The sequence below is a fragment of the Lontra canadensis genome, unplaced genomic scaffold, assembly GCF_010015895.1.
Source record: "Lontra canadensis isolate GAN:19392208 unplaced genomic scaffold, GSC_riverotter_1.0 scaffold41, whole genome shotgun sequence".
In the NCBI taxonomy this organism is placed as follows: Eukaryota; Metazoa; Chordata; class Mammalia; order Carnivora; family Mustelidae; genus Lontra; species Lontra canadensis.
This window is the reverse complement of record NW_022631035.1, coordinates 8,027,471-8,042,055: the sequence shown is the minus strand read 5'-3', so window position 1 is coordinate 8,042,055 and position 14,585 is coordinate 8,027,471. Positions and strand designations below refer to the sequence as shown.

The window sequence follows — 14,585 nt, the reverse complement described above, 5'->3', positions numbered from 1 at the left end:
GGTCAACTTAAGACTTAATATTTGCCTTTCGCTAAGCAAACTCATAAATCCCCTCCAGTTGTAGCCACGCAGAGCCCCCGGTTTTTATTCATTGGTCAGAACGATAGGAGCTCCCCTCCCCCTCGGTCACCCCGCGCAGAGAGCAGCTCCTTCCCCGTGTCTGCCATCAGTCTCTATGTCTATTTGCCTTCTCCCTCAACAAACTCAAGTTCAGTGCGACTGACGAGTGCAAACAGCTTTGAAGTATTCTTTGGTAATGGACTTCCCGGGACAGCCCTGCTTTCGGCTTGTGCCGCCGAAGGCAAAGGGAGAAGAGCTACTTGTCAGAGAACAGGCAGGCCTCAGCGGGGTCAGGCGAGGCTGAGAACTTGACACATGGGAGGGATCCTAGAGGATCACCTGCACCGCCCACTTCTGCTTCCCTCTCCCAGTTTGTGGGTGAGAAAACGGAGACCACAGAAAAGAGCCTTGGGGCTGAGGTTAAGGTAGGACTAGAGGACAGACTTCCAGACCCTGTGGTTCAGAGCTCTTGCCAGCCTGATCATGGAAGGTCTTACTCAGAAGCAGAGGCAGGGGGACCCAGCCCTGCTTCCCACCAGCCTCACGCGAGGGTCTTGTCCAAGGTCAGTGGCCATTCCCAAGGTCACCCGTATGCCCTGTAAACCACATTCCCCTGAGCAGAGGACCATACTTCACCATTAGAACCTTGTATTTCTCCATCAACACTGGGGTTTGGGGGACCCTTTGAAGAGGATAACAGGTCCCTGTGGGGTAAAGCTTCGATGCCGTGGGAAGAGCTCACAGGAAAGCCTGAGCAAAATCCCGGGACAGGGCCCTAACTAGAGGTTACGTTCATAACGGATTGGAGTAAGAGGAGCCTGCTCAGCACACAGATGACATGCCTTTCCCCCATACCTTAGGCAACGTCCGATTTACTCTTCGCACATGGAGCAAAACCCAGCAAAGCTTCAGGTCACAGGCTCAGGGAACGATGACGGCGTTGCGGCAGTCAGAGACCCAAGAGGCTTCAGGGATCACGTGGCCCGACTCCTCCGTTTTACGGGGAAGGAACGAAGACGAGGGGCTTTCGGAGACAAAATCTCAGATTTCCTCATCTCCCCACTCCGTGCTTTTTATCAGCAGAAGTCACCCTGGATCCAGAAGTAAGAGACCGATACACGCTGGGGTGGGGGGCAGGGCCAGCGCACCTGCCTCAGAATCTCATTAGGAAGTTGACGTTCGTGGTCTCTAGGCAACCCACGAACTGTTCCTCACAATCCTACTGCTTCCCCTACGGGGCAGAATATCATCCCCCCTCTCACCCTCTCTCGTCCCTCCCCCGCTTGCCAAAAACGCTGCCTCCCCCAGGCCTGGGCGATCCCTCGTCAGATGATTCCTGCCTCAGTCAGAGGTAAATCTAGAAAAACATGATGCTTTTAGACCACCTTGAACTCTGGGATTCTGGAGTCCTATGCGGGTGAGAAGACCGGAAGAGAGAGGAAGAGGAGATTGTTGCCTTTGGCACAACAGTGAGACTTCTGGAATCAAAGACCGTACGTGGGCCATGAATGAAGGGAACGTCTGAAATGAATTCATCTTTTTAAAAAGAAAAGCAGTGCCCAACGCGCTGGGCTAGCCTTCCTTTACCGGCAGCAAAGGCGCAGAGTCAGAACAGGGGCAAAGCCTCGGGTGCATGGGGGATCTCAATCTTTGCACAGGGGTAATGAGAATCAGGTTTCTTGATGTTTGCATGCACGTGTCTACCTTAGCAGGCAATGACCCCCTGTGTGGTCACAGTGTGGGGGGGGGGGGGCAGGACGAGCCGCAGTCTCGTGTTCCAGCACCACAGACGCTCACGCCCGTCTTTCAGCAGAAAAGATGGAGGCCTGATCCCCTGACAAGAAGCAACAGCTTCGGGATGGCATGCAATCCCGAGAGCCTGGCTTTCACTAACCCGAAAAGAACCCGTAATTTGCCTTCAGATTGTTCTTACTTGTCAAGAACACCAAAAGTTGGGCACGCACAACCCATCCTCCTCCACCGCCCACGACCACGACCACCAAGTTCCGCTCCCTTATCCCAGATAAAGTCAGTGTCTGGAGAGGGAAGAGGGAGCTGAGAAGTCCCATTCGACACAATCGGGAGGGGAACTCGAAGGTGATCTTTGGAGGGAAAGCACACACTTAGGTCCCACTGACACGCCCTTCATATTTCAAAGAATCCTAGAGTTCAAAGGAATTTCAGGAGGTTCTCCAGCCAACTCCTTCGCTCCCTAGACAAACCCATCTCGACGATTTTAGCTCTTACTCTCTCTCTAGCAAAGACGCAGTTTTCTTCTTGGCTCATTCTCCCGTGGTACGTGCATGTCTCTGAGACAGGCGTAGTCTGGTTCCCCACCCTTCCCAGTGGCTGTGGGAGTTTTTGTCTCCAAATGAACTGCTCTGTCCTTACCAAGGAAGGTTATGAGCTTCACCTATTTTGAATAGGACTGTGTTGGCAAGGAATCCCTGATACCCTGCGTGGCTCCCATCTCCACTATCCACAGCACCTCTTCTGAAGGATGTGGTCTCAGCTGGTTCATTGTCCCCAGGTTGTAATTCAGTATCATGCCACCCTACCACCCGGGAAACACCTGACGTGGTCAGGACTGGGTGCTTGAGCCAACGGCCTCCATCTGTAGGCTGCCCAGTGGTCAACAATGTGGCCAGATGTTGTGGCTCTGATGGCAGCTGGCCAGGCCTCTTAAGAGCATCAGCGAGCTACGGCAGATAACACAGCAGACACAATGTCATCAAGCCACCCAGGAGGGTGGCCAATTGTTCTGGTTTGCCCGGGACTGTCCCAAGTTTATCAGTGGAAGTCGTGTGTCCCCAGACATCTCTCAGCCCGGGGAAAACTGGGACAGCTAGCACTCTTAGCTCATCATCACTGGAGAATTCTAGAATCAGGAGCAGTGCACCCTACTGCTGAGCAGACGATCAGAATGACATGGCGTCAAGAGTTCTTGCTGTTCCTGGAAACTGTCTAGAGAATGGATGTCTCGAATGGCTTCAGCCTTCTAGAAAGGCCTCGCGGGGCAGTGGCTGGGCAGACTGGTCCAGTCTACCTACCTTCCAGAGCAGCTTGGAATAAACCCACATGAATGGAGGTGATTTAAGTGGGTCTCTGGTCCTTGAAACCCCAAGGACTCTAACTGGTACGACGGACATGTGTGCACCTCAAGGAAGACCAAAGCCCACAAACAAGACTTATATTTCAACAGCAGGGCATGGCCTCGGGAGGCTGTCCTCGCTCATTTTGTGGGGACTCTGAGAGGCCAAGAAGGACGCCACTGCTCCACTGACCAGACAGGGAAGTCACTCCGGGGTCACAGAAACACATCACTACAACGAGGAGAAGGTCGACGTGTATGGCCTTAATTCCTTCTACAAAGGCAAGCCGTCCGTTTGTTTTAGCAGGAGAACAAATGGACGTTGTTGGTCCTGCGACTGAGACAAGGTCGACTCTAGAAGGGTTTTCAGCCATGGGCACGGTGGCTCTGGAGGGAAGGAGCAAACAGGACTCGTGTCTCGAGGGGCCCGATCTGTCGTCAGGAGTGTCCTCGGGGGTGAAGAGGGCCGACAATAGACACACCAGCTCCAGTCGCTAGACAGCCTGTGATGAGGCACCAGGCGCTGGCATGGGCCCCAACCGCCATCTGAGAGAAGGGGTCTTCACAGCTGGTGGCGCGTCTGTGTCAACAGAAGACAGCTGGGAAACGGATAGAATACTATGTCAATTATACATCAAAATGACATTTAAAAAAAAAAAAAAGAGAGAGAGAGAAGATAGCTGGGATGAACCCACAGCATTCATTTATTGGCTCTTCCAGACAAACACCTGCGTGGGATCCAAGCAAAGAAAGCTGGACATGGAGGACCCCAGCGGCCCTACAGGAGCCCCCTCGAGGGTCCCCGACCTCTGAGGTCCCAAATCTTCTGCCCTGACCTGCATCGCTCTGGAATCCGAGGGCCCGGATCCCCAAGAAGCAAGAGGACATTCTACGCCGGTGCTGCTCACATAGCAACACAAACATCGGCCTCTTTAGAAGGAACAGGAACAAAAATTAAAATCCCATTTGACCTGAGTGTGGTTAACAATTCACTCTGTATCCGGCTGGAAGATAATGGAACAAACACGAATTACCGAGTCCAAAGGCACAGCAGACGCGGGAGCTGGGGGGCCGGCGAGGGTGTGGTGGAAAAGCCTTTCGGTTTCCGGGCACTGGGGGCAGGGGAGACGGAGGGGCAGCCGCAGCAGAGGAAACGCTTTCCACGAGGAGGAACGGCAAGGTCTGCGATGATGCTGACTCGTCCGGCCGCAGGTCACGTCCAGCGCACACGGGGCCGTACACAGACTTCTCTCCTCGGTGCAAGGGTCTTTGCTTTCTCCTTCAACGTCTTCTCAAATCCACAAGTTCCTTCATTCTCCAAAACAAGAACTCTTAATCAGATCCAAGCTCTTGCCTCTTAAGAGATGGTCCCATCGTAGCCGGGCCCTTTGCAAGGTCACGATGGCAGAGCTTGGCTCCCGCTCGCTTCCTGGTGGGAAGGGTGAGCGAGACAGAGCAGCCCTTGGCCGCTCCCCCTTGCCGGGCCTGCAGACCGAAACACAGCATCAGAATTAGGTTCTGCCTCCGCCCTTTCCGCAGTGAGCTCGACTCTCCTGTCCTTAGTGCGTAACGCTCTAGCTGGTGAACAGACCCCGCAGTGTGAAAATCACTATTTGTGCTGAGACAGAGAAGGAAGAAAAAAAAAAAAAGGAAGGCCTGTTTATGCCACTCAAGGAACGCCCCCTACACTGATTTCCCACCGGGAGCCCTCCACACTGATCTCACCGCTATACCAGAGAGCTGACTTAGACACACAAAAGCAAAGCGCTGAACACAGCCATCCCAGAGGAACCGCAGGCTTGTTTTCCAGCCCGTCACGACCCTGTCCGTGAGATTGGGCGCAGGGAGCAGGGAGGTGTTAGGTCACCCACTTTATAGACAGGAAAACTGAGGCACGGAGGCTGCCGGTGTTCTCAGTACGGGATGGCAAGGGCCTGGTCCCTGTCCTAATGTTCACTTGAGCAGGGACTTCTGTTTGTTCTCCCAAATCCCTTAACAACGAATTAGGAAATTATCCAGGGCTGATGGGGTCCCTTGGAGGACCGGATCCCCCCCTTGGAGGAAACGGGAAGACTCAGCTTAACACGTTTGCTTTCCGAATGCTGATGGCAAAGAAGCCAAGACGGGCTTGGGCTCCACGTACTTTCCTGACTTCCCACCACCCCCTGTGATTCCCCATTGCTGAGGGGCCAATATAGTTAGTGCCATCAAATGCCCTCAGGGGACGTCCCCATTTTAAGATTGATGGGGCCCAGCGAGGCAAACAAGGGGCCTACTCCCAGACACGGATAATCCAGGCCTCTGGACGGCGACGATCACCGTCCACCCCCAAGGAACAATGTGGACACGTGCAGATACATCCATCCCCCAGGACCACTCCGGGTGAGACGCTGTGGAACCATTCCGAGAACAGACAGGCAAGCCCCGCCCTCGCAGGCCTCGGGAGAGAGGGGACACTGACCAAGCACGAGGCCAGAAGGACCTCGACAGCGGCGGGACACACACTGGAGATTCTGGGGGCGGTCTGGGCTAACTGGCCCCCACCAGCACCCCCTGCAGGCCTTCGGGGTCGCTAACAGCCTAGCCTGTGCAGGGTGCTGTCCTCCCCGTGGGCTTTGGCTAGCCCCCTGGCCGGGTGTGTGCAGCTGCTGCGACAGCAGAGACAAGGCCCTGTCAGAGACGGGACGAGGTACCAGTGAGGGCCTGCTCACGGGAGACCGGGCAGAGAGAACGCAGAAGGCTTTCCTCTGCAGGAGAGCTGCAGGGAGGGGGGTCTGCATGTGAGAGCCACCGACCCACGGAAAACCAGCCAGCGTGGCCCACGCAGAGGCGCTCTGGGGTCCCGAGAGGCTCTCTGATTGTCCGCCAAGGGGAAACCGTAAGTCTCACCCAGGTGGAGCCCGGGCCCTCCAAGACACTTTTTCGTTTGGACCTGAAAACACCCTGAAGAGCCCCACAGTTCTGCGAACTTTCCTCCTGTCCCGTTTCCCCTCCCGGGCAGCCACCCTCCACGCTGTCTCACCGAGGGCCAGAAGGAGCCTCTTCCCCGGGGAGACGCACGCAGCTAGCAAATTAACTGGCAGCAGCGGGTGAATCACACAGGGACTTCCTTCTTGTTGCCCGGCAACTGCATGCACTTGGCAGGGGGACGTTAAACACAGAGGGGAATGTTGGGAGGCATTTGCAAAATAAAATAAAAAGCAAAACATACAACACCCCAGACTCATCCCAGCAGGCAGACCTAGCCAAGGCGGCTGGGGGCGGGGGGGGGGAGGGTGGGATGGGGTGGGTGTTGCAGGGACAAGGGAATCATTGCAGGAAAGGAAAATAAAGTGAGGACAGAACCAGCCCAATGGAGCTTAACACTCCCGGCCCTCGCACCTCCCATAAACTCTGCTACGTGTAGCATTTGAATTTGGCCAAAGACACACCTCCAGGAGCCTAGAGAAAGGCGAGAGGGGGCTCAGAGATTAGGAGGCACCTGGCGGGTTGCAAGGTGACCTAGAAACCCGCAGCCCTGAGGGTTTGTCAAGCCTGCCTCGGGGTGACTGTCCCTGCTGCTTACGCTTGTCCAGCGTGCGTCATGTCCAGGTGAGGTCACTGCCACCTCCAGGGCAGGACCCCCTCATCCACTCCTTTTCCACTTGAGTGTTTTCGTGCCCGTTGCCATGGCTGCTGGGGCTGATTAGACAAATCTCCGACTCACCGCCTTGCCCTTCAGAACCTGTCTCTGGCCTCTCTGAAAACCCCCCGAGGTGAAATGCAGGCAGCGTTCCGGTTGGGAACAGCCCACGGAAGCAAAACTGGGGACCAGAAAAGGAAGCAGAGGAGCAAGAGAGCCCCTGTGGCTGAGTGGGTATCAGCCCCCAAAGACATCACGTCCTAATCTGGGCAAACTGTGCATGTGACCCTCAGTGGCAGAAGGGGTCTGATGTGCGCAAGATGATCCCGAAGACCCAGGTGGGCCCCAAGCGTCAGCAACAGGGTCCCTGCAAGAGGGAGGCGGGGGGTGGGGTCTGGGATAGGGAGAAGATGTGACACAGGAGAGGGAGAGAAATGTGAAAATGCAAACAGGAGTCCGGAGTCATTCGGGGAAGAGTGGGAAACATAGAGCCTCCAGGAGCTGGAAAAGGCAAGGAAATGGATTCTGCCCTAGCACTTCCAGAAGGAATCAGCCCTTCGGGTACTCTTGCTTTTGGCCCAGTGGAATGAGCCTCCAGAATGTATGAGAATAAATGTGTGTTGTTTTAAGCCACGAAGTTTGCGGTAATTTCGCGGCGGCCGTAGGGAACCAATCTTGTCTGTGCAGCAAACCACGCCTCTGTCTCCCGCTAGATCAACAGAAGAGGGGATCGCGGTGGGGATGCAGGTGACAATGGAATGCGGCAGGTCAGAAAGGATGGGGTCCCACATTCGGCTTAGAAATGTCTAACAGGGTGCCTGGGTGGCTCAGTGGGTTAAAGCCTCTGCCTTCAGCTCAGGTCATGGTCTCAGGGTCCTGAGATCGAGTCCCGCATCGGGCTCTCTGCTCAGCGGGGAGCCTGCTTCCCACCACCCCCCCAACCTGCCTCTCTGCCTACTTGCGATCTCTGTCTGTCGAATAAATAAATAAAATCTTAAAAAAAAAAAAAAGAAACAAACAAAGAAATGTCTAACAGACACCCTGCCGGCTCAGCAGGAAGACGTCAGGTCCCTGAGAGAGGCTGAGGCAAGAAGCAGCCCAGGAAGCAGGGTCTCAAATTATACCATTTGTGACTGTCACTTGGGCTCATAGCTTAATCTCTGCAAGTCTTGGTTCCGTCATCCAAAAAACAGAGATGATGTTATTATCTGCCTTGCAGAGCTGTTAGGATTAAATGATATACGGCATGAAAACACACGGCAGATGCCAAATACACAGATAGTAATGGTAACTCTTAGGAAGGATTAGGCATGGACATAAGGGCAGAAGCTGTTAGTTGATTACCCTACCATGTATTCTCCCTTTTCTACTTAGTAACATAACTCTAAGTTTTGGCTGGCACATTGTGGCCGAAAGCAAAAAAGATTACGTTTCTCAGCTTTTCTTGTAGCTAGTTATGGCCACATGACCAAGATCTGGCCAAAGAAATGTAAGCAAAAGTGTTGTGGGACCTCGGGAAAGTGTATCCAAAAGGTGTTGGAAGGATGCCATTGTTTTCCTGTCTGCCTTTCTCACCTTCTGCTTTCAATGAGGACATGATAGCTGGTGCTCCAGCAGCCATTTTGGACCATGAGGGACACTGGCGGTGGGAATCACGCATTAAGATGATCTAACAAGAACCTGGGTCCCTGATCACTCCAGAACCACCACATCAGTGTTGGATGGCCTTTCTCTGGATTTCTGTTATGTAGGAGAGAATGCTCTTCTTCATTGTTAAGTCATTGCCATTTTAGAGTTTTTTTAGCAACCATAATGGATACAATAAATCACAGATCTAGAAAAACAGGATTCAGAGTCAGTCTAGACTAGTGATTCTCAAAGTGCAGCCCTGGACTGACAGCTTGAGCAAGGACCTGGGAACTTGTTAGAAATGCAAATTCTCAGGCCCCACCCCAGACTTACTGAATCCCAAGCCCTGGGAGTGGAGCCCAGCAGCCTGTGTTTTAACAAGTTCTCCAGGTGGTTCTGGTACACTCAAGTGTGAGAAACACTATTCTAGAGCAAAATTTCTCAGCTCTGGAAGTAATGATGTTTGGGGCTGGATAACTCTTCATCAGGGTGTGCGTGCAGGGCGGGGGGCTGCTCTGTGCCGTGTAAGATGATTAGCGGCATCCTTGACCTCTAGCCACTAGATCCAGTAGCACTCTCCTATCCGTGTGACCCTGAAAAGTGTCTTAGACATCGTAAGTGAGGAAGGGTGGGAAAGGGGTTCAGCAAAGTCACTCCCAGTCGAGAAATGCTTTCTCTTGGTGGTGGTTCATTCTCAACGGTGGCTACACATAAGCATCCTGTGGAAAGCTTCTCAAAATCCCAATTTTCCCTCCAGATGTGTTAAATTAGAATCTGCTAGGGCAGGAAGAGGTAGCAGTTAAAGCTCTCCAGGTGATTCCAGCGTGTGGCCAACACCGAGAGCCACTGCATGCTGCAGAAGGCCAGCGACCCGGCGGAGAGATGGCCCCAGGCCGGGGAGGGTGACCCACCACTATCCTGACAACGGGGGAAGCCGACAAGAGGTTTCCAGGCAGACGCTGTAAAAGCCCGACAGCTGTCAACCTGGGAATGGGCATCCTCGTCGCCAGATGGGGTGACTAGATGGGGAGGAATTCCTGGTGGCTGTGTCACCTCGTTTCCCATCAGAACTGGGCGGACACCTCTCAGTGTCTCCCATGAATAACCACACAAAGCCTCAGTTCCCTCCCCTAATAAACAGCACACAATGGACCAGCTCCCATGAGCTAGAAACATGAGCTCATTCAACGAGAAGAATCATCTTAATAAAGACAGTGGTATGGCACTAGGGCCTATTTAGAAACGGGGAGCATTAATTCTCCTTCCAATTGGTAAACTCCCCAGGCGCTGAAACCCCAGTCCTCCCACGAGGATGCCTTCGGAGCAAGGGGAGATTTCCCCTATACTGAACGCAGCCCTGCAAATCAGCTTGGCCGGGGCTCCACGCTGGGTTGGAGCAGAAAGGAAGGAAGGAATTCAGTGAGAAACCAGCAATGAAGAGAGGGAGAGATGGACAGGTTGGTGCTTTGGAAAAGAAAGAGGAGGTCATGTGTGAATTGTCTCTCCTGCTGGGAACTGTCTTTTACTCCATTATTCTCCTCCCTGCTTGGCCTGCCTGAAATGCTGAGGCAAGCTCTTAAGTCCAGGATGGCACTGGGGGAGGTGGGGCAGGGGATGAAGAAAAGGAGGAGGAAGAGGAGGGGGAGGAGGAGGAGGGGAAAGAGAGAGGCTCACAGGGCTCTGACATTCTTAGGTATCTCTTCCTGGCAGCTCCCAGAGGAGCTGGCTTTTCTACCTCCCGCTTGCATCAGCCCCGCCTGGTTAGCCCAGATGCAAAGAGGAGTCTGTAACCCTCAGAGGTAAAGACCCCTGACCCCACAGCGAGTCTCTAAGAGGCTAAGGTTCAGCACAACAGAGCCCACCAGTACGTTCCCATCCTTTCTCAGAGGTCCTGCCTTCTGCTCCTTCAGCAGCCGATCCAGGAAAAAGGTAGAAGAACTCCATTTGCTCTGTACCACGGGTGCGGAAGAAGCAAGGAAGGAACTCGGGTCCTTTTTCTGTTCTGGGGGCCTTTTGACAGGTTCCTGGGCTACCACCGTCCCAAGTGTGCCGGACTAGCTGCTGACACTGGCCATTTCCAGGTCCTCCCACCCCTCTCCCTGTACTACCGCCCTTCTCCAGCCTCAAAATCTATCTCCCGCTTGACAAAACCCCCGGTTCCCTCCAGCCTGTAAACCTCGTGTGCAAATGTCCTGACTCTTGCAAATGTGTTAAAAAATAAACTTTAAAAAGCTTCCAGATGTTCTGTTTGTATGGTGGTGTTTCTCTGCTGCTGTCTCCAGAGGCCAGCGCCTGCGGTCCAGCATCCTGACTGCCCAGAGGAACTACGAGGCGGCCAAGGGGCACGGCCTGGGGCTACCGGAGGGGGATGCTCCTTCCAGTGGGATGACCCTCCACCAATGGTTCCATCAACCCTACCCCTGCAAAGATGCGACCCTGTGCTTCCCCCTTCATTCTCCCATGGTCCGTCACGGCCCATGCCTTCCATTCTCCTAGGTGAGACATACATCCCCGGGGTTCTTTCTACAGAGCATAGAGACCTCCAAAAGACCCCAAAAGAGCAAGCCTGAGATCCCCGAATGATAGGCCTTCAGGCTCCGCATCCTCAGGGCGCCCACCTCATCACTCCCTTGACATCCTTCTACCAACCACCTTTGACACAGAGCCGAGCACTAAATGACACGGTGAGTCCCTTACATGTAAGGGGTGAAATTGTGTTTGCAGCTGGTCAAGGCCCCTTGGGGCTGGTGGCCTCTGATCTGTAGGAAGGAAATTGCCAACAGGCAGCCCTGGGCACACATGGCCCCACATGCACCCTTCCCAGCACACACACACCTGAGGGCAGAGGATTCTTTGCACAAGGTGACGCCTGCTCCCTTTGATGCTCGCCGGATGTGTTCCCATTGGGTGAGAACCAGACCTCAATAAAACCGGGCATTATCAAGAGGCTGGTGGTTTGTGATTGCCCCAGCCTGTTATCTCTGTGGCCCCGGGTGGGGCCGCTTTGCGGTTCTCCACTGAAAAGCATTAACTTCTAGGTGGATCAAAGACCCTTCCGAACCAGCCAACCTGGGTCCCTTGTTTACCCCCATGAGATTATGCCTAAAGATGGACTTTCAAGATAATAGGGACCCCAGTCCCACACTCCCCTCTGGCCTCTCCTCTTCACGCAGCCTGTCCCTCCAGGGCCACCCGATGGCCAACCACAAGGCCCTTCTCCTCTCCCTCTTCAGATGGCCCACTTAACGACAGCTAATTGGGCACTGGGACCCAGAGCGGCCGGCTCTGCTCTAACAACGAGGACCACGGGCACAGAGAGACACCTACTTGGAAGCCTTGCAAGAGCTCCTCTGTCCTCTGCGAATCACACCAGGGATGGGGTTCCAGAGGACAACAGGTGCTACCCTCTTTCCTCAGGAGGGATAAATGGACAGGTGCCCTCACTGGGTCCTCTGTGGGGCTCTCCTGTCTACCCAGACATGTGAGGGCCCATGGCCAGCCTGCAGTGAGGACATGGTGGGACTTCTGACTTGTCTGGATCGGGAACACCAAGGACAGTCAACCACATGGGAGAGAAAGAGCTCGTGCATCCCAGGACTGCCGTGCCGGTGGGCTTTGGGGGCCCCAATTGTTCCCCCTCGGCACCTCGCAGGTGTGTCCCAGGGCAGCTGGAGGCTTGCTGTGGCAGCCACACTCCCCTTCTGTGTTGGGAGCACCCAGCTTAGTGTCTGGCCCCAAAGAGACACATCAACGGACAAACAAATGCTTGACGGAACCAGCGAAACACAAGCAACACAGGCTAGTCATCTCCCAGGTGTGGGAGGGACATGGGCGCCCGTCACTCATCCCTACAGGCAGGAAAACGGTCCGGAGGCAAGTGGCACTGGAGACATCTCCGCTTACAGGAACAGAGTCAAATCGAGGACAGAGTCCCAGATCTCGGGCAAGTTCCCCCAATACCCTCTGACCGACATGGTAAGCAGGAACGAGAACAGTGCCTAGTCCGTTGTAGGACCATCGTGAGGACTGAGGGAAACACGAAAGGCTCCGTAAGGACATCTGTCACCATCATCGCACCTACCTCATCTGTACAAAAAAATACAGGAGCGCGCTTCCCGGGAAGGAGGGACGATGAGTCAGCACTTGGCTATTTTCCTGGTCCAGACCAGACCTCACAGGTGTACAGGGACTCCAGGCCCATCTGATGTTACATTTCTCTTTTCCTTTTGTTATCAATAATGTTGTCTGTAGCATTGAGATTGCATGTGTGGGGCTGCATGCTCAGTACAGGGAGCAGGTGACACGGCCCCGCCTCAGGAGCCCCCACCGTGAGCCAGGCAGACGGGGCGACATGAATCGGGCTCCAGCTCTGCTGCTGTTCCACCTGGAAGCGCATGGATGTCCTTTGGCTCCAGCTCCTGGGTCCCACCCTTGCTCCTCTCCTCCTTCTAGCCTGTGTCCACTCCTCCTCGAGCCTCTGGGCCGCCTGCTCTGTCCCCCTCTCACTGGAGACACTAGTGCCCAGACAGCCAGCTCAGGCCACCCAGATGGGAAAGGGGGCCTCCGGGGTCTGACCCCAGCACCACCGCCTGGACAGCAAGGGGTGTGGGTGCCAAATGGATGGGGGACACGGGGCCTCGGCACCCGCCCATCAGGACTCGGCCAGGCTGCTACCCAAGGCTGCAGCTGGGCTTTCAGAGGCCGGGGGAGGTCAGGCAGCAAGTTCACAGGACGGGCCACCCACAAGGCACATCAGGGCTGCTGGACTGTCCCCGGGGCCAGTGCGGCTCCGGCCCTTGGCCCTGACTCGGAACACTCCACCATATGGCTTCCCTCGGGGAGGATGAAAAGAGGAAAAGAATAAACCAGGGGCAAGAGAGAGCCACACCTCCCTCTGGACACCGGGGACCCTTCCCGGGCTTAGGGGAGGGGAGGCTGGAACAGCCCCCAGCAGCAGGTCTGAGAAAAGCAGGCAGGCATCCCTCCAGGAAATGGGCAACCATGACAGCAGCGTGCCCACGAGGACCAGGGTCTCCCTGTGTTCTGCATGCAGGGCCCGGGAGAGAGGCTCCCAGGGTTGGATCTGAACTTCAAACGGCCTGAACCTTGGGTTACTTCACGCTTTTCTAATTAAAGATCCAAACTGGATTTTCATGTTTGCAGAGACAGCTTTGCCCAAAAGTGTAGGCAGAGGAACAAAACAGGAAGAGAACTCTCTTTCTTGTTCTCTCTCCCCCTTCCCTCTCAAAGTACAGGGTGGGGGCTTGGGGAGGGCAGGCGAGGGGGCAAACAAAATCTTGGCAGCCTGGGCCTGTAGGTCCCCTGGAGCCTGCTTGTGTTCTGTTAGAAGCTTTTCTCTTTATTTTGGTCCCGCAGACACCAGTTGGCTGGTCACTGGTCCGGGCAGGGGTGGGGGTGGAGAGGAGCTGGGTGAGGCTCGGGAAAAAGAGAAGAAAGAGGTGAAGAACGGATTCTCCAGCACAGCTGGAGAGAAAAGAGCCCGAGTGCCTCATCAGGGCGTGCTGGTACTTGCTGGAAACCAGAGCCCCAGCTGGCAGGAGGAGGATGGACAGTGGAACCAGAATTCAAAGGGGCAGCCGGAGGAAGGGGGGGCCGATGGGAGAAGAGGGGGAGGTTTCAGTGAATCATATAAATGAGAGACAGAAAGGATGTCAGGCCACCTTCACTTCCTTCCTCTCCTAATGTGAATTATCTCATTAGCCCCGAGGTTCCCAGAGGCCGACTCTAAATGATTCCTGTAATGGGGAGTTCAGTCCCCAGACTCTCTATGGGGTCGGACTCCTAGGAGAGCTAAGAAGGGCTCTTAAAGGGACAGTAGCAAACCATGCCAGTCAATCCATGCGACATGGAGGGCCTTCTCCAGATGCTTCATGCAACGTTAGTCAGACCCTTGCGTCCTGTGTTTCCACTGACGGGAATTTACTGTGAGAAGACAGTTATGGACATCGAGATGGGCTCGTCAAGGACACCCCCTTCCCCACCAAAAAGGAGAGTCACCGTTCGAACCCCCGGCACCTGTAAATGTCACTTTACGTGGCAAAAGGGACTTGGCAGGCGGGATCAAGTTAAGAGTCTTGAAATGGGGAGAGAATGCTGGATTATCCTGATGGGCCCTGAATGCCACCACAAGGGTCCTTATCAGAGGGAGGCAGACGGAGGGCT

The 14,585-nt window shown here is 54.7% G+C and overlaps 1 long non-coding RNA gene across 1 annotated transcript in view; it reads right to left on the bottom strand.

Moving 5' to 3' along the window:
- Positions 1 to 3,664: 3,664 nt before the first annotated feature.
- Positions 3,665 to 14,585, bottom strand: part of LOC116875348 — a 145,741-nt gene continuing 134,820 nt past the window's right edge. Inside the window, exon 3 of the long non-coding RNA XR_004384176.1 lies at positions 3,665 to 3,750. This is a non-coding gene — a long non-coding RNA (uncharacterized LOC116875348). The remainder of the gene's footprint in view (positions 3,751 to 14,585) is intronic.